Source organism: Monodelphis domestica, chromosome 2, assembly GCF_027887165.1.
Source record: "Monodelphis domestica isolate mMonDom1 chromosome 2, mMonDom1.pri, whole genome shotgun sequence".
Lineage (NCBI taxonomy): Eukaryota > Metazoa > Chordata > Mammalia > Didelphimorphia > Didelphidae > Monodelphis > Monodelphis domestica.
Genome location: NC_077228.1, coordinates 90183647 through 90207566, shown reverse-complemented (window position 1 = coordinate 90207566; position 23920 = coordinate 90183647).

Sequence of the window (23920 nt, the reverse complement as noted above, 5' to 3'; positions counted from 1 at the left end):
ACTGAATGGAACAAGACTATAAAAAAGAAGACTATCTCCCCAAGTTTTAACACTAGTTAAATAAGGCATGAGAGAAAATTTCTTCCTTTCTTATCTTAAAGAGATTAAAAGAAAAAAAAACATTTTATCTGTCTTTCTGTACCAAATTGAATTAATAAACATGTATATCAATTTTGATTTTACTTGTTTAATTATAAAATTCTACATTTCTACCAAGAAAAAAATTTAGCAATGTAAATATTATCAGCAAAAGGAAATATGAACATAGAATAAATTGTGTAATGATTTTTTTAATGATCATTTAATATTAAGTGTCCAGACCAATAAACTAGCATTTTTGGAGTCAGCAATAAGATTTGCCATTTGAGCATTTCAAGTTATGCTATAATTATAGCATGTGCTATGAAGCCCCAAATCTATGAATTTTGTTTACAAATTAAACCAATAAAAACTTTACTATTTACATTCTTATGATTATCAAAATTAAAATTTTAACATGGAAAATTATGCTAAATATCAGTAAAATCTAATGAAAGTATAACAGGACAAGTTACTTAAACTCTTAATAGCATAGAAAGATCTTTAAGACAGTAAGTTCGACCTTTACTGGTTATTCTGGTTATTCATCTGGAAGTACTCTAAACAAGAGTGAAATCAAAAATCTAGTCTATATTTCAAACCCTATAATAAATGTAATATGTATCCTGTGTAAAATGGAAAACTATAAAATTAATTATATCTAAATAGAACATTTCATTTTAATTTCATTTTTATCATGATATAAAACTTTAAGATTTTTAATTAGTTTACTCTAGCTTCCAGAAAAAAAAATCAAATTGAACAGCTATTATTACTTTTGCAAGAAAAAATAAATAAAACTATAGGAAAGGAGTCTTCCAGAAAATTAAAGACAGTCACATCTGTATGGTGTAGATTTCATAAGTAAAAATAGAGAAGAGTCTCAAGAAAAAAAATAGTCTCCCCAAGTAATACTATCAGCTTCTTTAGCATGTTTTGAATTTTCATTAGCAGTTTCCAATATGGCATTGTTACTTTGATAATCAGTCATTATAATGCTGTGGAATAGCTTTTTTGCTTGCAGACAATTTTGATTGGAACTTTGAACTATTCTTTGCTCTAAGCATATATTTGTATTTCTTACCAGAGAAAACTCCGTTCTAGGTCATTCAAAAGAAATAGTTGAGCAGATGATGAGACTAAGACCTTTTGTTGCAATATGTAAGCATAATTACCTCATAAAGTTGATGTCAGCTTTTCTACATCTGCATTACCTTAATGACAATTTGGTATTTAAAATGAAGATGGATATTTTCTTCAATATCAATACAAAGTCCTAGGCAGACATTGTAAAGATGCCAAATCAAACTCTGTCAGAAATTGCTTTTGATATATATCAGCTGCAATACTCACATAGGCAAGTTATATACTGCTAAGCATGTGTTCACATGAGCAAGTTAGTAAACCTCTAGAAAATGTACTGAGACAATGCTCAGGTACTTCTAGTGTTGATAAGTACCAAAGGCTGATTTTTTTCTCAATAAGAAAACACTAATAAAGTTTGCTCACTCTGCCTGAGCTAATATATTGTTATCTGATATTTCTGATATTTTTGAGTGATATGAGCTATAAATGCTGGGTGTAATATATATATATATATATAAACAAGTGATTGGCCTTTATCTGGAAGGGTAAGTAGCATTCTCATTTTTTGGTTTTGTATAAATAATATATACATCTTAAATTAAATATATGAATATAACATAAATTGTAAAAAATAGACTCGAATACAGGACTACAATCCCCATGAGCCTTTGCTCCACTTCCCCAGAATGCCTTGTAATCTCACCTGGGCCGAGATCGAGAAGATATTTAAGTTGATTCAAAGGCTTTTGAGGGTCTCTTGGCTCTTTTTGGACTTCCGTTTTGGAGCAGGCGGGTTCTTGCGTGATATGAGGTTATTTTGTCTAGGTCTCTGGCCTAGGCACATGTTTCTTACTTGTATATTTTTTAATCTTTAACCTTTAATAAACCTCTAAAAAATATAATACTCCTTGCAGAGAGAAACTAATTTCTACCTGCCTCAGTCTCCCCATATTCCTAAATTTTAACTGTTACAGATGGCAACCACGAAGGGATGAGAACTTCTCAAAAATTTTTTAGCCTAGAGAATTTTTTTTTAACGCCAAGGTTCTCCGAGATGCTCTTTAGAAAACCATCTTGATCAGCTCCTGCCTGCAGCCCTCTCTGGCTCCTGCTTCTGCTCCTGATCCTCCTCACCTGGTACCTGGTCCCGGCCTTGCCCACGCCCGCAGCTGCTCCTGCTCCTGGCCTATCACCGGCCCGCTGCCTGCCTATTTCTGCGCCCCAGACCCAGAAGCGTGACCCCAGCCGGCTCATCACCCAGATCCTTGGAGCAGATCGCTGAGGACTCATTGCGACCAGCTGGTAACAGTATTGGCCACATGGGCGGAGGGGAGAGACGAGAGGGAAAGGAGACGGGTAATTTTCCCTTAGGCTAAGCCTCCACGTGGATGGGGTTATTGGCCACAGGGGGATCAGAGGGGAAAGAGAGAAAAGACTAGAGATCAGAAACAGACTTTTCAAACAGAAACCTAAAAAGCAATGGGCTGTTTAAAAGGATTTTTGACTCTTCTGGCAATTTCATTGATTTTACCTGCCTGTCAGGGAGCAGACTCAGCCCAAAGATTCAACTTTAACTTTGGGGAGGAAAATGGGTGGCCCAGGGAACTGGAAGCCAGGCCCAGAGACGGGAGGTCTCTAGTTAAAATCTGGCCTCCGATGCTTCCCAGCTATGGGGCCCTGGACGGATCCCTTGAACCCCATAGCCTAGCCTTTACTACTCTACCTTCGGACAATAGACATTTAAATGGATAATTAAAAACAAAAAACAAACAAACAAAGCCCAAGGAACTTTAAAGACTAAAGGCTAACGTTTATTTGCATGCATACTTTCATGCCAAAGGGGACTGCCCCCTAACTGGCTTTCTGTCAATGCGTCCAGTAATTATTGGTTTTATTCTTTTCTTTCTCTTATCCTCAATTATTGTAATCTTTAAATTGATTATGTTTTCATGATCCTTTGGAAAAAAATTAATTTTTTGCAAATGATCAAAGGGGGGGAATGTAAAAAATAGACTCGAATACAGGACTACAATCCCCATGAGCCTTTGCTCCACTTCCCCAGAATGCCTGGGCCGAGATCGAGAAGATATTTAAGTTGATTCAAAGGCTTTTGAGGGTCTCTTGGCTCTTTTTGGACTTCCGTTTTGGAGCAGGCGGGCTCTTGCGTAATGTGAGGTTATTTTGTCTAGGCCTCTGGCCTAGGCACATGTTTCTTACTTGTATATTTTTTAATCTTTAACCTTTAATAAAACTCTAAAAAATATAATACTCCTTGCAGAGAGAAACTAATTTCTACCTGCCTCAGTCTCCCCATATTCCTAAATTTTAACTGTTACAAAATACATACATAAACACATGTACATATGTGTACATGCACATATGTGATACATATACATATAAACTATATATTTCTATTAATTATATTCTTTATATTTATATTTTAAATATATACTTTATATATACAATGCACACAAACAATATTCTTTCTATTAAAGTTGAAATCAGCCTTGAATTAAAAAAATATTAAAGTGGTTTAATAAATAACTTGAGATCAAACAATGATTAATATTCTCTTCTTGGTTTTCATATTGAAAATGTTTTAATTCCATGTTGCTTGAAGAATATTAGTGCTTGATATGGCAACAGTTGTTAAAATAGAAAGATGTTCATAGGTCTTATCGATCAATGTTAGTTCTAGGTGATTTTGGGCTTCAATTCTGCCTGTGAAAAGAATTCAATTCCAGTGGTTTATTGGTTGAATTCACTTGGATATTTTTAGTTTATGAAACATAAACCAAGTTCTATGTTTTACTAGCTATTTGGTAAGTACTAAATTTTTGTAGTCTGTAGTGATTTGTTGCACAGTTTTTGTTATTTTTTCATTCTATCTGCACAGAATGATAAATCTAGACTTTAAAAAAGTCTTTTGGGGCAGCTGGGTTGCTCAGTGGATTAAGAGCCAGACCTAGAGATGGGAGGTCCTAGGTTCAAATATGGCCTCAAAAACTTCCCAGCTGTGTGACCCTGGGCAAGTCACTTGACCCCCATTGATTAGCCCTTACCACTCTTCTGCCTTGGAACCGATACACATTATTAATTCCAAGATGGAATGTAAGGGTTTAAAACAAAACAAAACACTTTTATAATTTCTGATGTCATGTCCCTGGACCTTGTATGGCCAACAGCAACAGCTTTTATACTACTACTGTGAATAATTGAAACTATGTTTTCCAACATTCTTTTGTTTGTTTGTTTGTTTTTCTGTCCAACTCTTTGGTCACTTCATTAAAGTAACAGATAATCAAAGTGAATAGTGACTTCATTTGAAAGTCTTGGTTGACGTTTTTTCATATAAGTTCTTCATGCCAGCTACTTATTCATTAACTCTAATTTTTCTTTGATGGTGGCTATTTTACACTTTGGGGGTTAACATTATAAGACATAATGACCACATATCCTTCCAAAATCATATGACTGGTCATTTAGTTAAATTTTCTCTTCTATTTACTTCTCATTATCTGTTAGCACTGCTTGTCTGAAACCTTTTCATTGATGAGAACAAATTTTATATGTGGCCATTTAAGCTTTGTATAATAATCCACATAATAAAAATTTTTGAAGTACTCTATTATTCTGGTTTGATTTGATTTAATTTATCTTTTTCATTTCCCTATATATACCTGGGAAGGTTTATGGTATTTTTCAATTCTCTGCAAGTAAGAACAGTTGAGCAACCATTTGATATTGTTTGGGCTGTTAAGTAAGACAAGAGATAACTTTGATGATATCAATCTAAATGTTAAAAATTTTTCTAGATAATTTTACATGGAGTTTGTTTTTTAAAAATATTTGTATACATAAAAGAAGCTTCACATATAAAACTATACATAATGTGGATTTGTGAATACTGATATTTCTATGCTCAGTAATATCTTGAATAAATGCTCCATTAAGTTATTTGGGAAAAAGTCTGTTGTTTTTTGTGTTTTTATTGAAGACAACTTCAGCCCAGGAATAGATTATCTTCATAAAGACATTATAAGAAAAATTTTAAAGAAAATATATAGATCAATAATTGTCAATATGTTTTTGGTTTCTTATTTTATTAAAAAATAAAAATGCTATACCTCAAACATTCAGAATCTTCTATTCTTAAATCAGAAAGTTAAAATTTTTGTATTTTAAATATATGAATATATATAAATATAATATCAAATATATGTCAAATATACCTTATTACAATTTATAGTATATAAAATGTAACATATTACAATACTGATTTTCTCAACTTTTCATTAGGTTAAAATGATTTTTCATATAATCATTTTAACTGAATTTATTCAGTCCTTTATATTGCAAATAAAGTGATAAAATTCAGTTGTTGTAATTCCATAGTTGTTATCTTATCAAAATAACATTAAAATACCAGTTATTTCATATGTATTTATTATCTATTGTCTAGTTTCATCTGAAACTTCATCTGGGATGATTTGATTTAACTGGATCTCATGTTAAGTTCTCTACAGATTCAATTTTTTCTCAATTACTTTTCAACATTTTGGTATGCCTTTATTATACTTCACATGATTCACAAATATTCTTGTTCTCTAAGCAGTTATTCTCTTTGATTGCTATGTCTTTATGTTTAGATTTATAGATTGGCTAAATGAATTCTTGGGTTCTTGTTGCTTTTTGGTTGTGTCATATTGTTTAAACATCTTCATAAAATGGCAGTGGTGAGAGTCATTGTCTTTAGTTTTTGTCAAGTCATTAAGTACGGAAATAAATTATAAAGAAAATGAAATTGATGTGCCTAAACATAAAAGAAATGGCATAATGAACCCTTCAGTGCCAGCTCTATATGAGAAAAATTCTGACAGGGTAAAAGAAATGACAAATTAGAAGGATATAAAAATGAGGAGTCATTGTAATTACTGTTGTTCTAAACTAACCTTTCTTAATAAGTTGGTGATTCTGAAAGAAAATTAATTCATTGAAAACCTCTAGAATAGAAAATAGAACATAAAAGCAAAAAATAAATTTAGAGATTATACAGTCCATTCCCCCTTGATTTGTAAAGGAAAATACGCCTGCAATTCAACAAAGTGAAGAAACTTGTTTACAACTGTGAAAGGATTTTTAAAAAATGGTTTTTGCTGAGATTTTAAAAAGTCAAAGAAGTCAGAAGTCAAAGATGAAGAGGGAAGAGTTTTAGGCATAAGAGACAGCTAGTTAAAAGGCTCAGAATCTTAAAATGAAATCTTAAATCTCAAAATGAAAAATCAATTAACATTTTTAAAGAATCTGCTATGTGCCAGACCCTATGCTAATTACTGGATCATAAAAAGAATTCAGGTAATTTAATACAGCTGAAAAAATCAGGAGGCCAAATATATCTTAAATTCAGATGCATTTGAAAAATCTAGGGAAATAATTATTAAAATTTTAGCAACGTGTAATCTGTAAAAAAAATTAAACAAAAAAAGAATCACCTGTGTAGAAATGCTAATTGAATCCTTAGGAGCTAGGGAGATCACCAAGTGAAATTAGATAGAGAGAGAAAAGAAGAAAGTCCAAGATAGAATCATAGAGGTCACCAACCACTAACTAGCATGGCTTGGATGAAGATCCAGTAATGGAGACTGGGAAAGATCAGTCAAGCAGATAGAAAGAGAACCATGAGGGAGAAAAGTCATAAACCTAAAGAGAAAAGAGTATCAAGGAGAAAAAGTTGATCAACAGAATGAGAGGTTTCAGAGAGGTTAAAAAGGATGAGGATTGAGAAAAGGTCATTAGATTTGGAAAGAAATCATTAAAAGCACTGGAGAAAGTGGTTTCAGCTGAATAATGAGATTAAAATCAATACTGAAGTAAATAAAAAAAAGAGTGAAAGGAAAAAAATGTGGAGACTTCCATTGTAAATGTCTTCTCAAGGAGTTTAACCACAAAAGAGAAAAAAGAATGGCTCAAGAGGAGTATAACATTTTAGAAACAGAGCTATGATAACAGAACAAAAAAATACCACTTTAGAAAGCTTGATAAGTCTGTGTGTTTAAATAAAAGGATTGGATTAAAGAACTTGTTGACTTTGCTGAGGAAGATCTACTAGACAAACCAGAAAATAGATAAGCTTAAAATAGAATTGGAACAACAACTCCAAACACATATCTCACTGAGTTTCAAATGGATACGAGAATATAAATTTTAAAAGTAAAAAAAAAATGGAGGAATAGAAATTGGAAGAAAACACTTAACCAAACAAGGAAGAGATCATAAAAAAAAGAGATAATTTCAATTTTATAAATGAAAATGGAAAAAATCCAGTAAATTAGACAAAATCACTACATTAAATATGTCTGATAAAAATCTGATATCCTTTATTAAGAGGGAGTTAACACAATTATATAATTCCAAGATCAATTACGAATAGATAAATAGATAAAGGATATGAACAAAACATTCTCAAAAGAATTGTAAAACTATAAATGATAATTTTCAAGTATTCAATAAATCACTGATAGTAAAAGAAATACAAATTAAGGTAATTCCAAGATTTTATCCTGTACATTTCAATTGAAAAAAATGATTTTTTTAAAAATGGAAGTAATTTTGCAGAAGTCATAGAATGACAAACATATTATCCTTATAAAAGCTATAAATTGTTGCAATAATTCTGTAAAATTATTTGCAATAGTTATAAAAGTGACTTAACTGCTTAGGTGTTTTTTGAGGAAAGTAGAGTATGGTTGTATTTTATTGGCATACAGAACACCTGATGATAAAATACTCTACCAATGGAGATTAACACCTGTTTTGCAATTCTTAGTCTTAGAAAGTTGCCAAATGGCATGTAGAAATTTAGGGAGTTGCTTTTAGTCACATAGTCAACATGTGTTTGAGAAGGAGTATGGTGTGATTGACAAACATTTGACCTTAGAGTTAGAAAAAACTGAGGTTCAAGCCCTTACTTGAATTTAAAAAGTGTTAAATGAATATCTGTTGAGTTGAACTGGAATTGTGAAGAGCAGATTCGGGAGGGCATTCAGTTATTATCCAATAGTGATTGAAAGGAAAAAAGGGCAGAAGGAGAAGCTTTAAATTAAGCAAGTTTTTAATTTTGGTATGAATCAGTTTCATTGAATCAGGATACAAAGGACAGATTGAATATAGCTACTTCCTGTCTCCCAGAAGAGGTGATGATTGTCAAATTGGAGGGAAACAACAGTAACTGGACACTGAATTGCTTCATATTGGAACAAATCTTCAAGGCAAAACCAGAAAAAAGCAAAACAAAGAGGTGAAGACATGGTAAGGTAATATTCTAAATATCTCTGATCTGCATAATATTGCTAAAAGTTATTTTAGCATCTTGTTTTATATGCCACAGTAATCACATTATATTATTTGTAAAATAAGTATTAGGTACAGATCCTACCTATTGAGAATTGACAATTTTTAACAAATTGCTGTCCAGGAATGCTTTAGAAATTATTTAAGCATTCAGTAATTTTTTTTGTTGGTGCTCTTTTTTATATCTTAGTAATGATGCCCACATACATATTAGAACCCTCCTACAAACTCTTTTTCAAATTAAACTTTTGTTGTGTCCTCCCTTTTTAATTATTCAATTTAATGATATTTTTATTTTTCCCAATTAAATATGGAAAGACTTTTAACATTTATTTTTTTTTTAATTTTGAACTCCAAATTCTTTTATCCTTCCATAAATCCTGAAATGACAAGCATTTTGATAGATTATTCATAATATAATCATGTAAAACTTCTTTCCATATTAGTTATATTGTGGAACAGAATTAAATAAATAAACAAACAAGAAAGAACAAGGAAAGTGAAATATAGTATGCTTTGGTTTGCATTGAGACTCCATCAATTCTTTCTTTAAAAGCAGATGGCATTTTTCATTATGAGTTGCTGGGACTGTTATGGAACACTATTGCTGAGAATAACTTTCATCAAAAAATATTGCTGTTACTATATACAATGTTCTTCTGATTCTGCTCACTTTGTGATGCATCAGTTCATGTAAGTCTTTCAAGGTTTTTCTGAAATCATTCTGCTTATTATTTCTTATAGAACAATGATATGACATTACAATCATATATCATAACTTGTTCAGTCATTCCCTAATTGACGGACAACCTCTTAATTTCCAATACTTTGCTACCACAAAAAAAGAGCTACAATAAATATTTTTATATAATAGGTCCCCCATTTTTGGGACCAGGATTGTTTTAAGAATAAAATGAGATAATATTTGTAAATTATTTGCTTCAATGTAAACATTATGTAAAATTATCAATTATTATTACACAAACATTACATTTTACTCATTTCAAATTATATTTGTACTCATCATGTATATTATTGGGCTGTTTCTGTTTCATTGATCCTGAATCACTTCATGCTGGACTTGTTATACTTTTCAGAATTCTTCATATTAACCCTATATTAAACACAATAATATCCTATTCCATCAACATACCATATCCTTATTATTGGGAATCCATTTTTTCCATGGCTTGGCTAATCTAGGGAGTGCTGATATGAATATTTTGGTATATATGTGACCATCCTGTCTTTTACATTCTTAATCAGGAATAAGATATCGACATCACAAGGTATAAGCACTTAAGTCACTTTTATAACAATTGCAAATAATTTTATAGAATTATTGAAATAATTTATAGCTTTAAAGTCTGAGGATATCTTTTTTCTTTAAGTACATTTCTTTTTCATAATTATTGATTATTGTATTGAGGTTCTTTTTTGTTGTTTTTGGTGTAGTTGTTTATTCAGTGTCTCTTTTTCTTTTCCTACAAAGTTTAATTAAGGATCAGTCTTTCATTTTCCCCTTTTGGTTGTTATTCTTTTACATTACTTGTTCCATTTATTGCTACTATTAGGTTTTCAAAGTGAGTTTAGCTTAGTCAAAATCACTCACTCTATAATGTGTCACTTTTCCATCTTTAAACATTTAGAAAAGAAAGTGTAACACCCACTATTACTTCACCAGATTCCTACATAAAACACCTTTGGAGTATCCCTTAAATTATAACATAAAATCCTACTAGTATATTTACTTTTAATAGTTAACTGAATGATAGTTATCTTAAAAAAGGTATTTAATAAAGGTATATTCTTCCATATGTGTGTGCATATTTATGCATATAATCAGTGGAAAGAGTGACCATAAATATAGAATCACTAGTAGAAAAAAACAGACATCTAGGGAACAAATTTGGTCAAATTATCTCATTTCTTGGCTATAGATTCAATTATAATTTCTCTTTTCACAATATCCATAAGTAGCTTCCTCTTAACTGAGCAAGTGACTCAAAAGATCTCCTTGATCCTGCTTCTTTCTGTAGTTCTGCACCACTCCACAGCTAGATAGATACTCCAGAGCATCTCTGACCAGGTAATCTGCTGTAAGATTCTATTGCCAATAATTCCCTCCCCTCTGTGCTTCCACCATATTCTGGAATAAGTACAAGGAAAAACTGAAGAACAATTCCCTCTCAAGATCTAGTTTCTTTTACCATGATGTCTCTTTTCAAATAGCCAGTGATGACTTTATCTAGAACAATAGAAATTATGTCCTGCTCAACTGATTCTGAGCTGGTCACTTAGGGCATGACTGATCACCAATGGCTGGCACCTTCTAATTATAATGTGTAAAAGAGAAATTTATTCATACCTCCTAATATAGCAAAGTATAAATGTTTCTTTATACTTCCATTAAAAACTATGAATGAGACATTTCATTTTTTTCATTATTTACAATCTACAAATTTTTCACTCAGGCATGAATCACTCAAGTATTCATACCCTTTATATCTTATGAATGGAACTCCTGCAAATGGAAAGAGACAAAAAAACTGACACCAAATGTTCTCTAATATCTGCTACTTATATTCTATATTTTCATCAAATAGTTTTCAGGATTTCAGTTGTTCAACCCTTTTAATCCTTCCCCTGCAAAACAAATATTCCATGTATAGAATACCAAAAAAATTTTGAATTTAATCTCGTGTGTGTGTGTGTGTGTGTGTGTGTGTGTGTTTCTGTCTCTCTCTGACTGTTTCTTTGTCTCTTCCTGTCTCTGTCTCACTCTCCCTCTCTCGAGATTCAAAACAAATAACTAATGTGATAAAAGAGCCAAAAAGCAATCCAATTATATGATTTAGAAATAAATCCATAGTATATAGATTGAAGGAAATTATAGCAGTACTGTTATACTATCCTTATACAACTACATCAAAATATTATGTTTAGATCTGGATATCACATTTTAAAAGGGATTTGAAAACTGTAGTCTAGAGAAGAGTGACAAAAATGGGGAATGTCCTATTCTAAAATGTGTGGAAGGAACTAGGGCTATTTAGAGAAAAGTCAGCTCAGAGGTGATATACCTGTCTTTTAGTTGTTTTTTTCAAAGATATTTCCTGAAGTAGAGAGTACTATACTTGTTTTTCTTGCTCAAGGTATTAGTTAGAAGTTATAGAGAGGAAAATGGTTGGTTTTTGCCCTTCGTTTTTGGAGGACAAAAATGCCACCCATGGTGATGTCTTCTGACTCTTGTATAAATTGGATTTAAATGAGGCAGATTTGTGCAAAGTTGTCAGCCTCACTCTCTCTTTCAGAGTCATTGAAGTCCAGTTCCAAGGCAGAAATCAAAATGATTGAGGATGCCTGAGAATGCAGTGGGCGAGCTTAGCTTCTTTGATGTCTGAGTAAACTAAGCACTCCATTATACCCACTTCCATTGGGGCATTCTTCCCATGCCTTGGTTAGACTCCCTTTAATTCACTAGCAGGTTCACTGAGTTACTCTCAACCTGGTTTAGCTTGCATGCTGAGATGGTTTATCAGGGTGTAGTCATTTGGGTATACTCTCCCTTCTTGGAGCCACAGATACAAAATGGGTGATATGTGGGTACTAGAGGAGGAAAGTTGCCCTGAAAAGTGCTCAGCAAGTCCTTATACCAGAGGTACTAGACTTCCCTGACTAGCCACTACAGCCCAGAGAGGTAAATAATAGCTCATGGAAAAAAAAAAACAACTTCTTAGCAGTTATAGCTATTAAAGATGGCAATGAGATGCCTGAAGAGGCAGTGAGTAGCTCCTCATTTTTAGTGAAGCAAAGACTATATCATTGATTGTCAGATAAATTAATAGTATAAGGAATTCTTATTCAGGTACTCAAACCATTTAAGATTACTTTTCTTTCTAAGATCCCATGTGCTTTTGGGGTATGGAGTGGGGAACCTGCCTTGAATTTTGAAAAAGGAATCACCAACTCTACTTGCTAGACTTGTATTTGCTGACATTCTGACTTCATGGCCACTTTGCAATTTTTTTTTCCTAGCCTTAACTTTCCTATTAAGATATAATCCTTTGCCTTCTTAGCACTTTTGTATTTCCCAGGGTGTATGTATTTTACTGAGCTCTTGAATCCATTTTACCCTAACTAGCCCCAGTTTATTGCTGCCCAGATTTAAATATACTGTTATTGCTGTGCCTATTATAATTCTATAACTTAAATTCATAATAATCAGATAACACCATTTGAATGAAATTTTAAAAATTAACTGACATGCAAAAGATTTGTCAAACTGAAGGGAAAAAGGAATACTTATCTTAATTTCTTCTATTGAAGTGATTCCCTAGTCTTCCATTTTATATTTCTTCAGTAGTGAATGTGAATATTGAAGGAACTATCAGGGAGCTTTGGGAAATACATAAATTTAAGTAGTTTCATATTCAATTTATATTTTGGCCAACCTCTATAATATTTATTATTTTTGCCTGAATTGCCCTGTAGCTGTTGAAAACCTGCTTCTCATCTGAAGGCAGCTAGTAGTTGGGTACTGATTTTATGATTGAATGCGTTAAGAAGCTCAGCTTCATTAGTATAATTATGGAAATGTGCCTCATAGCCTTGGGATATTTTCCATTTTTTTCAAAGAAGATTTCGCTTATAGGAGACTAACATACAAAGCAGGAAATTCAATTTAAGAAATAAATGTTTATGACCTGTAGAATTTCATGTAAAAATTATGGATTATTCTTATATCACAAATAATGTGAGGGAACATTATATATGATATATTATTATTGATGAAAATTATTTCAGTTAGGATAGAAACATATAGTTTACCATTTGGTATACAATATCATGGGGTGTATGGGGTGCTCAGGGAGGAGTAGTATCTCTGGTATGGAGGGCTTGTCGTGCCCTTCTAGGGCAGTTCTCCAGCCACTGACCCTCACCTGACACCCAGCTCTCACTTGTGGCTCCCAGTAGCTGCTAGCATGCGGCAGTGGCCACACCCCGGGCAACGGCTTGGACAGGCCGGCTAAACCTTGTGAGGGTAGCCATTGGGTGGTCGACCCCTGGTGAACCAGGGCTTTGCTCACCCAGCATGTGAAGACTGCTTCGGCTGAACAGATGGAAGAAACCAATAAGAAGGTTCAACGGCTGAGAGGGCAACGCAGCAAAGCACTGTGGGGTACTTAGGGCGTGTTGGAGCACAAAAGACAACACGGCCATCCAATGCAGCTGAGGCAGTCTCCAGGTGTAATGATTTTTCATGCCACTGCACCCAGGCTTCCAACGCCAAGAGAATGGGACTGTCTCTGTGCATCAACTTTTCCACTTAAATCTCCTTCACACACAAGTGTTTTTGTGCACACTCATCTATATCATAGATGAAAGCATACAAAGATAATCATCATCCTCAGTGACGAGAGACTACTACTCATGCAATATCATGAAAAAGACTTTCTAGGCTTTTTAATTTTTAAAGGTTTGTGAAAATTTTTCTCAATAAGTTTTCTTGTGAATTTTTAAATATATTTTTTTTAATTTTCTTTTGGGGACAGCTAGGTGGCTCAGCAGATTGAGAACCAGTCCTAGAGATGGGAGATCCTAGGTTCAAATCTGTCCTCAGCCACTTCCTAGCTGTGTGATCCTGGGCAAGTCACTTAATCCCCATTACCTAGCCCATACCATTCTTCTGCCTTGGAACCAGTACACAGTATTTATTCTAAGATAGAAGGTAAGAGTTTAAAAAATGTCTTTTGTTTAACCTTCATTCTTTGTAATAGACTTATTTATATAATTAACAACCCTTTATAATGAAAAAAGGAAATAAGGAAGTATGAAAAAACAATCAAAATAGAATTTGTCTAGAACCAAATGCAATGTTCCGCAGCAATATTTCCCCACCCTTCTAAAGAAAGAAGAATCACATTTTCAAATCTCTTCTTGAAAGCAAATAATAATCACATCTGTGTTCAGCATATTTTTATTCCTTCTGATTACTCATTATAGTTATTCTTCATATTATTTTCCTAGTTCTGCTTATTTTGTTTTATATTGATTCAATTGTTTCCAGATACTTTTCTAGGCTATCTTCTGTGAGACCAATGGCAACATTATTTCATTATGCTCATGCACCATTCTTTGTTTAGCTATTCCCCAAATGATGCATATCTCCTTTCCCCTCCAACCCCAGATCTTTGTAATACATGAAAGTTATACATATGTGTGTATATGTGTGTGTATTTAGATCTAACATGGGGTATGATAGACAAAAATCCTTTATATCTTAATCTCCATTAAGAAAGGGATAGTTTTCAGGACTAGTGGAGTGCCAGTACTGCTATACTCTCCCCAAATCATATCTGGGATCATCGTGTCTAGTTATAGGTAGTGAATTTTAAGCATTTCATGGGTAATCTATAGAGCGTCTAAAGGAAGACAACCAATTTGTTGAAGAATCTCTAATCCATGGCATATTAGCACAACTTATAAAGGAACCTGTGATTCTTGATCTAAAGAAAATTTGGGGGAGAGGGGAGAACATAGTGTCTGTCTTCAAGTATTTCTAGGAATTGTCATTAAGAGATATGTAATTTTTACTAGTTAATCACAGAAGGAAGAACAAGAACAATTTGTAGAAGAGGTTAAAGAGGTAAATTTATATTGGATGTGAGAAAAAACTTACTAAATTTCCTAAAGTAGAAGGGAATATCTCTACAAGTAGTGATTCCATCTTTATTTATGGTCTTCAAGCGAAATAATGGATACCTTATCAAGCATATTTTAGTAAAAGTCCTATTTTAACTTGGGTTTTACAAAATGATTACTAATACATCTTCCAAATCTAAAAATCTTTGAATCTGTGTCTAAAAATCTGTGTCCAAAATCCTGAAGGGCTCTGAGTTGACCAAGTCCAGGCTATGGCTCTATGGGGTAATCTTTTTTTTTAGATTAATTAATTAATTAAAAATATTGTTCCATGGTTACATGATTAATGTTCTTTTGCTCCCCTCTACCCTTATCCCTCCCAGAACCAACAAGCAATTCCACTGGGTTATACATGTATCATTGTTCAAAACCTATTTCCATAATATTAATATTTGCAATAGAGTGATCATTTAAAATCAACGTCCCCAATCATATACCCATTGAATCATGTGATCAATCATGTTTTTCTTCTGTGTTTCAAATCTTGTAGTTCTTTGTCTGGATATTGATAGTGTTCCTTCTCATACATCCCTCAGAATTGTCCTAGATCATTGCATTTCTACTAGTAGAGAAGTCCATTATATTCTCCTGGTTCTGCTCCTTTCACTCTGCATCAATTCCTGGAGATCTTTCCAGTTCACATGGAATTCCTCCAGTTCACTATTACTTTCAGCATAATAGCATTCCATCACCATAAGATACCACAATTTGTTCAGCCATTCATGGGGAAATCTTTTAACTCCTGGTAAAATATAAAGATGATTTATACCACTATACCTCAGAATTGGGGAAACGGAGTTCTAGTAAGGTTGAACCATTTGCTCAAATTCACAACAGAGCCTGACATAGAATATAGACATATTGATTCCAGTTCAATATTCTTTCCACTTTTTCTCTCAAGGACTCACTTCAACTCTGTAATTCATATTTTGAGATTGCCCTTTGCCCCTGAGACCATTACCTCTGATGATATTAACTTGTCCTAGGTCTTCCATTTAAGGAGACTACCCAGATCAATAATCTCTTTCTTTCTCACCCAAGTGAAATTGGATCATCTCTATTATGTTCCTGAAATCAGGTACCTTTCTTTTTCTCTTCCTTTTCAGCTTTCTTTTTTCTGTATTGTTTAACTCTATTATAATTTAATCTCCTTGAGATTGTCTTCCTTTTTTATTGCATTTATATTTCCAAAACTTAACATCATGCCTGGTACATAGTAAGTGCTTATTAAGTGCTTATCTACTGGCTGACTATATTATAGTACACAATATCATACCTAGAAAAATATGTAGCTCTTCAGAAGAAAATTAATTCAAGTGGAACATTCAATTTCTTTTAGTAGATATGAAAGTGTGAAAATTTTATTTATAAGATATTACCATGATTTTTTAAAAATTAGAGTTATCACTGTACTTTATGTTTCCTAAATTCCACTAAGTTAAAGAAATATGAATTTCATATTTTTGGCAGCATAATCACTTTTTATGTAGAAAATAGTAACTTCTGCTGGCAATAACAGATGTGGAATGATGATTAACTAAGAAAACACATCATTCGAGAATAAAAAAAAGCAAAGTGAAGACATGACTTTTTTGGTAAATATAGCAATATTTTTATTGCAGTTCTTAATTTTGAGTGCTAGTTTAGGCTGGATCCTCTTGCCTTTCACTAGCATATGTGAAATTTGAGATATGTCCCAACCATAGCTAAAAAAGTTTGTGTTCATATTCTATCAGACATACAAAGAGAAATGTTGTTAATTGATCATGTGAACAAATCATCTTTATCTTTTTTTGCTTCCCAATTCTATATGATTTTGATCTAAAACTAGGGAGATAAAATAAATCAGACCTTTCACTGGCACATATGTACAATAAACATCCATTAATTATTTTCTTGATTCCCTTCCTTTTGTAAATATCTCAGTCTCTCTTCTATCATACTAAAACAGAACTATTACTACAAAGAAGTAATAAGAATAAATTGAAGTGAATTGTTTTCCTTTGACAATTTTGACTAGGATTTTGATTGGGTTGGGCATGGTACCAATCAGCCAAGGGTAGGGGCTTAAATTCATATGGAGTTATGAGGTTTATTCTTATCTGAAAAAAATTGCATTTTAACCTCAATTCTGGGAGCATATATATGTGGAAAAAAGGAATAGAGAAAAGTATTAAATGATGAAAACCCATCATTACTCCCAGAAAAATACCCCCAAAATTTTCCCTACTCATGAGTGATTTCATCTTCACTTATAAAAGTTATTAAATGTGTATGAATCATTATTAATTTTTGTACTTGTACAATACAAGAAATCTTTAAGAATTTTACCTCAGCACTGATAATTATACCCATTTTCAATTCTTTCCCATTTAATCTTTAATGCATTTATCTGTCCATTCAACAAATACTTGCCTAGTAAATGTAAGACTCTGTGCTAGGCATTCTGAGGAAAAGAAAAAAATAAGAGAGCAATAGATCCTGCCTAGCAAGAAGTTGAAATAAATTGAGGAAATAGGAAATGAACTTAAAATGTATCAGAAAGTAAGCATAAAGAAATGTGTCTGAAAATAACTAAGCTAATCTAACAATAAGAAAGGATAAGACATCTGTTCTAATTCCGATTGCCTTTTACTGAGTATGGAAATGCCTGGTGATATCATGCTCTGGGCACTGTGTCCCCATGATGACTGTCAGTAAGTGATAAATAGCATATTAGGGTACTAACCAAAGTTATTTAGAAAAGAATTTCAAGCTGAAGTAACCAATGAAAATTTCATAGAGGACTAGTCCTTCCTTGTATTACGTTACTCTGAATAAGTGATTTGTGGCAAGTCAGCATTCATATTAGGAAGAGGAAAATGTGGAAAAAATACCTAGCTTTAGAGGTACAAATGGAATACATTAGGAGTATAAAAGACCCAAAGGGCATAGTGATCTGTGAAGTCAGTGTCCAGATTGAACTGGTAGTGTGGTGCCTCAGGATTAGGGTGATTGAGTGCCAGGACCAACGATAGTTTCTTATATTTCCTCTTTTGAACTGTAAAAGTCCTGCCTTTGAACTTGTGTTAGGGATGCTCACTCAATTGTCAGGAAATATAGGGTGTTCATGAGTGAGGTGCCATGATATTAATTATTATTTCCTAGATTTGGATTTGAGTGTTTTTGAGCATTGTAAAGTTATTAAGACAGGAGGAAATAGGCAGAAAAGGAAGGTAATGGGAGAGTTAGATTCATTTTGGATCTATCTACATAGAAATAAGAGGAAACTCATCATGACTTTGGATTCTGAGGAACTTTTTTTCCATAGGCATTCATTAACTCATAAAAAAGAAGAAAGATGTCAAACTTCGAAGATGACTTGATTTTCTGATTTAATTCTTTATTCTACCTAACAATTGTCTACCCTCCAAGTTGTGTGCACTGGGTACAGCGAACAGTTTAATATTTAGAAAGTCTGTTCATTACCTCATATATTTGAGTGTCATATCTATCTGTGAGATCGACCAATGGGCAGTTGGCAAGAACTAGAATAATCTTCATGAATTCAAATCTGGCATCAAATGCTTATAGCTGTGTGACATTAGGCAAGTCACAACTATTTTTGCCTTATTTCCTAATCCATAAAATGAAGAGGGGAGGAAGAAATGGTAAACCATTCTATTATTTTTACCAAGAAAAGCCCAAAATGGGGTCACAAAGTCAGATCCAACTGAAATGAATGAACAAGAATAATTTCCAATAGGACTTAATTTGAAGTCCAAACACAAAGCAACCCGTTCCTCATTATGTTTACTCAAAATTCTTATTTTATAGCTGAGACAGAGGAACAAAAACAAGATTCACATGATTCCTAAGAGGTTTCTATATATCTATTTGAGACATTCTTTTTAATGATAGCATTTCATTAAGGTTTTGATGAACCAGTCACAGATAATTAGCATGATATACTGCTGAAAGTTAATAAGAATGTCTCATATTTGAATAGCATGCATGTTTACAGAGCACATTCACAAATTTGTTTTATTTTCCCCATGAGTTCCTCATAATACACTTTTGGGGTAGATAGCACAGCTGTTATTATTCCTACCATTCTCTATTAGAAAAATCATTAGATTTGAAGTCAGAATACCTAGATTCAAGTCTCAAGATTCAAGACTCACCTGTGACCATTGTAAAACCTTGGGAAAATCAGCTTTTCTCTGCCTTAGTTTCCTCATCTTTAAATAAGGGGATCAGTCAAAATAATACTAAAATTTGTTTTGAGATGTAAATCCCACAATACTATAATTAGTAATTTTATTCATTATATTTTATAGTTTACATTCATTATTTAATTAGCTCTAATAGTCCTTTAAGGCATATCACCTAATTAATTGATTTATTTGTATATAGACTTATGATTTTAATAGTACAGAGACCTCTTATTAAGGAAGTTTCCTAGGCCAATAAAAAACAGAAACTGTTCTTTAATTAATTTCCTAGAAGTTTCATGTGGTACAGAGAAATTAAATGATTTATCAAGGGTCACTCAATGAGTCTATGTCAGAGATGAGATATGAAACCAGATGTGCTTGTTAAGGGAACATATTCATCTGCTTCTCTTGGCTCTAATAAAACAGTTTTTATTCTGATTTTCTAAATGAACAAACTGGAACAGAGGAAATTAAGTAATTCACCTTTGATCACATAATCTAATGGATGTAGAATTGGGAACTCAAATGTCCCAGTGTCATTTAAACACTCATTCAACTCCACCATAGTGCCTTTGTAGTTGTTGCAGATCTATAGAAAGTGGTTTTATCAGATGAAAGACTACCAAAATAAGGGTTCTACTAGAATGAAACTTACTAATTTCTGAGGACTAAAAAAAATCCTGGGAACTCTGAAATACAGACATTACACAATTTCTTAAGTAGGAGATCTTATAGAGAAGTAATAATATAAATGTCAATTTACCTTTGGATATAACAAACGTAAGACCTTGAGGCAAAGCAAAGTCAAGATATAGAATTCAAAATCTGTCCTACCAAATAGGCATATTTCCCTTTTAGATCCTTTACTTGTTTTTAAATGTAGGCTTCTTGCTACTAAAACTAAGAGATTATTGTCAAGTTTGAGGATGATAATAATAATAATAATAATAATAATAATAATAATGCCAGGCACCATGCTAAGTGCTTTACAATATTATCTTATTTTATCCTTACAATAACCCTATTTGGAGACAATCAAAGAAAGAGTAATTTGGGAGAGGGGTTGTTTTTTGAGAAGAAGAAATATATTTTTAAATATTTTGCCTGCTTTTTAATAAAAATAGTAGGCAGCAAGAAGAGCAGCTGTGATCATTACAATATGAAACCAGATAGCAAAATAATTTTAAAAGTTTGTAAATTAAAATTGCATTAATAGAGTGCTTTAATATATGACATATTAAATGATATATTATTTAAATGAATGTTATATAATTAAATATTATGGCATAATAAATGACATGTAAGAAGTATTTTTCTCTCCTTTGCTTCATTTGAGGTTCACAACAAGTCCGTGGGATAAATATTAGAGGAATCATCATACATTTTTTTCCAGTAGACCTACATGCTTTTCCCCTTGTTTATTATTTATACATATATATATATTTATAATTTTTATTAATCATTTTCTGACATTTTGCAATCCATATTCTCTTCTCCTCTCTCAATCCTCCTCTCCTCCAAGAGAGACGGTAATGCATTACTACACAATACATATTTCCATGTTTGTCATATTGTGAAAGACACATATCACTCACACTAGAGAAAATTCATGGAGGAAAAATGAAGAATAATATGCTTCCATTGATATTTACTCTATTATTTCCTTTCATGGCAGTGGATAGCCTTCTTTTTGTCATGAATCCTTTGTCCTGGATCAAATTGCATTGCTGGAATTGTCCTGGATCATTGCTTTGCTGATAATAGTTAAGTCATTGACAGTTGAACATCTTACTTTATTTTTAATATTGTGTACAATATTCTCCTGGTTCTGTTCACTTCACTTTGCATCACTTCATATAAGTCTTGCCAGGTTTTTTGTGATCGTTTCATTCATCATTTCTTATGGTACAATAGTTTATGCCACAACTTGAATCATTCCCCGTTGATAGATATTCCTTCTGTTTTTAGTTCTTGGCTTCCACAGAGAGCTATGAGAAATATTTTTGTACAAGAACATTCATTTACCCTATCTTTGGTCATTTTGGGACACAGACCTAGTAGTGGTATTGCGGGATCAATGAGTATGCATCATCTGAAGACTCTTTGGGCATCAGAACAGATTGTTCTCCAGAATGGTTGTATCAGTTCACAGATCCACCAAGAGTCTGTTTAGTGCCTCAATTTTTCCACATCCCCTCAAACATTTATCATTTTTCTATTTTGTCTAGATCCATTTAGTAGTACATGAGTAAGTGTGGAGAAGATGAATGGTAAAAGTAATTGAAGATTTGGAAAGTGATAAGTAGTGCTAGGACAAAAGAATGTGGAATTTGAAAATAAAAGGTAGTGTTAAATTGAACTGGTTAGCCATATGGTTGAGATTGGGAAGAGAAGGTGAAGCTAAAGGAGAAATGTTGGTCTGAGAAAGTATTGAAGAGAGGAGAGACTGTAGATAGAAAGAATAAAGATTTAATATTATGTAGGTATAGAGAGAAGTTGTGCTTAAGAGGACAAAATATAAAGGAATATCAGTGCTCTTGTTCCTAGAAGTCAAGTAGCCACAGGTGATGGGAAGATCAAGTGTTAAATCATCCATGTGCATTTGAGATGTAGTGGGGTAGGTCATGAGAATTCACTTTACTGAGGAACTTGTTATAAAGGGTATTTGGGGAGACATCAATATATAGTTTATTTTGGAGCCACCTAACAGAAGAGCAGGAGTTGCATTTCCATCCACTGATTTCAAAGATGATTGAAATTAAGTGACTAATCTAAGGTTTTATACTTAGTAATACCAACCCAGAATTGAAACTCACTTCCTCTTGTCCCAAATCTGGGGCTCTTTCCACTATACAATGCATTCACAAACACACACACACACACACACACACACACACACACACACACACATGAATTTTAACAGAGATCATATCCATATATTTTACTAATAAAGATGGCCAGATTTTCTAATTTAAAACTTCTAGAAAAATACTTAAAAAACAATATTAGTGTTAAAATTTTTAAATATGATGAGCTCTTCTTTAAATGTACATAGATACTTTTAATTAATTAGAAGTTTACTGTCAGAACTACTAAGGATATGATAATCAAAAATGATTAAAGAATGCTGATGAGATCAAGACAATGAAAATGAGTTCTGATCTGATTCCATCAGAGTGAAGAACTCTGTGTTCTCAGTAACTTAAAGCTTTTGAGCATTTCCTAGTATAGTGATGGTGAACCTATAGCACACATGCCAAAAAAGGGAATGCAGAGCCCTCTCTGTGTGCATGCCTGCAGTGACCCACCAGAGTTCATTACTACAAAGCCAGGGGGACTCATGGTAGAGCTATTCTCCTCTCCTTCTCCATTGTGAGAATTAAAATGGTTGAGGTCTTAAACTGTAGTGAGTTAAAATGGTGGAAGATATAAATGGTGATAGATATAAGAGAGGGTGAGTAAATTTGACCACAGAAATATGTTTCACTACAGTGTCTTGGTTTTTAAATAAAATATAAGGTGGTCACCAGGGAAATATTCCCAATTATTCAAATACCCAAGTCAATTGGGTTTTATAGAGATTTTAATCAACAATACAATGAGTAATCAAAGAAAATAGAGAGAGAGTAAGAAAGGAATAAGTATGAAGGGCCTCAAGCCAATATGGCCTAGACCTGAGTCTTAAAAGAGAAATCAGTCAGTTTTTTAACACTCACCACAAGGTCTGACTAAACAAGGATTCTAGTAACACCAGGCCAGCGTCCTTCCTCAAAGAGTCTTACAGCCAGAGATTATTTCAAAGGGCCTCTCTCAAGAGCCTCCAGAGCTCCTACTGCAGAGGGACATAGCTCCTCAGAGGAGCTCCTCAAGGAGCTCTCCTTCAGAATGAGAATCAGAAATCCAGAATCCCTGAATGAGCTTCAAGCTCTTATTTTTAAGGGCAAAATTTCCTCTGTCACCTCCCCTAAGTCCTTACATCTACCAATCACTGTAGATGTTTCTAAAGGACCACCCATTTTGAATTCACAGCTGAGTAGTTTTAATCTCTTTAGTAAGTCAGAAAAAAATGCTGCTGTATCGACAAATTTCATTAAGAAAAAACCTCTGAATAAGTTATCACCCTTTTAGGTTTAAGTAGTTTACAAATTGTCCCACCTATATGGGTACCTAGCATCCCACTGTATCAATTTTAAAACAGTCATGACTCAAAGAATTTCCTGTCCCTTCCATAAGCATGGATGAAAGTACTTTCATTGTTTAGCAAGCCATTTTCTGTCCTAAAGCAGTCTTAAGTAGGGTAGAGCAGGGACACTCCCATAGCTAGGATCCCCCATACTCAAGTAGAGTTCTCACCATCTGCTTGGGAATTTTTTTAAGTAGAAGATTCCCCAATGGGGGAAACCCCTAACATTCATAAGTCTGAGAAATTTTGAGGTTTACACCATGTGCCTGAGAACATTCCTTACTTCACCCACCCCTCTGCCCAGCAGCCCATTGGGAATGCC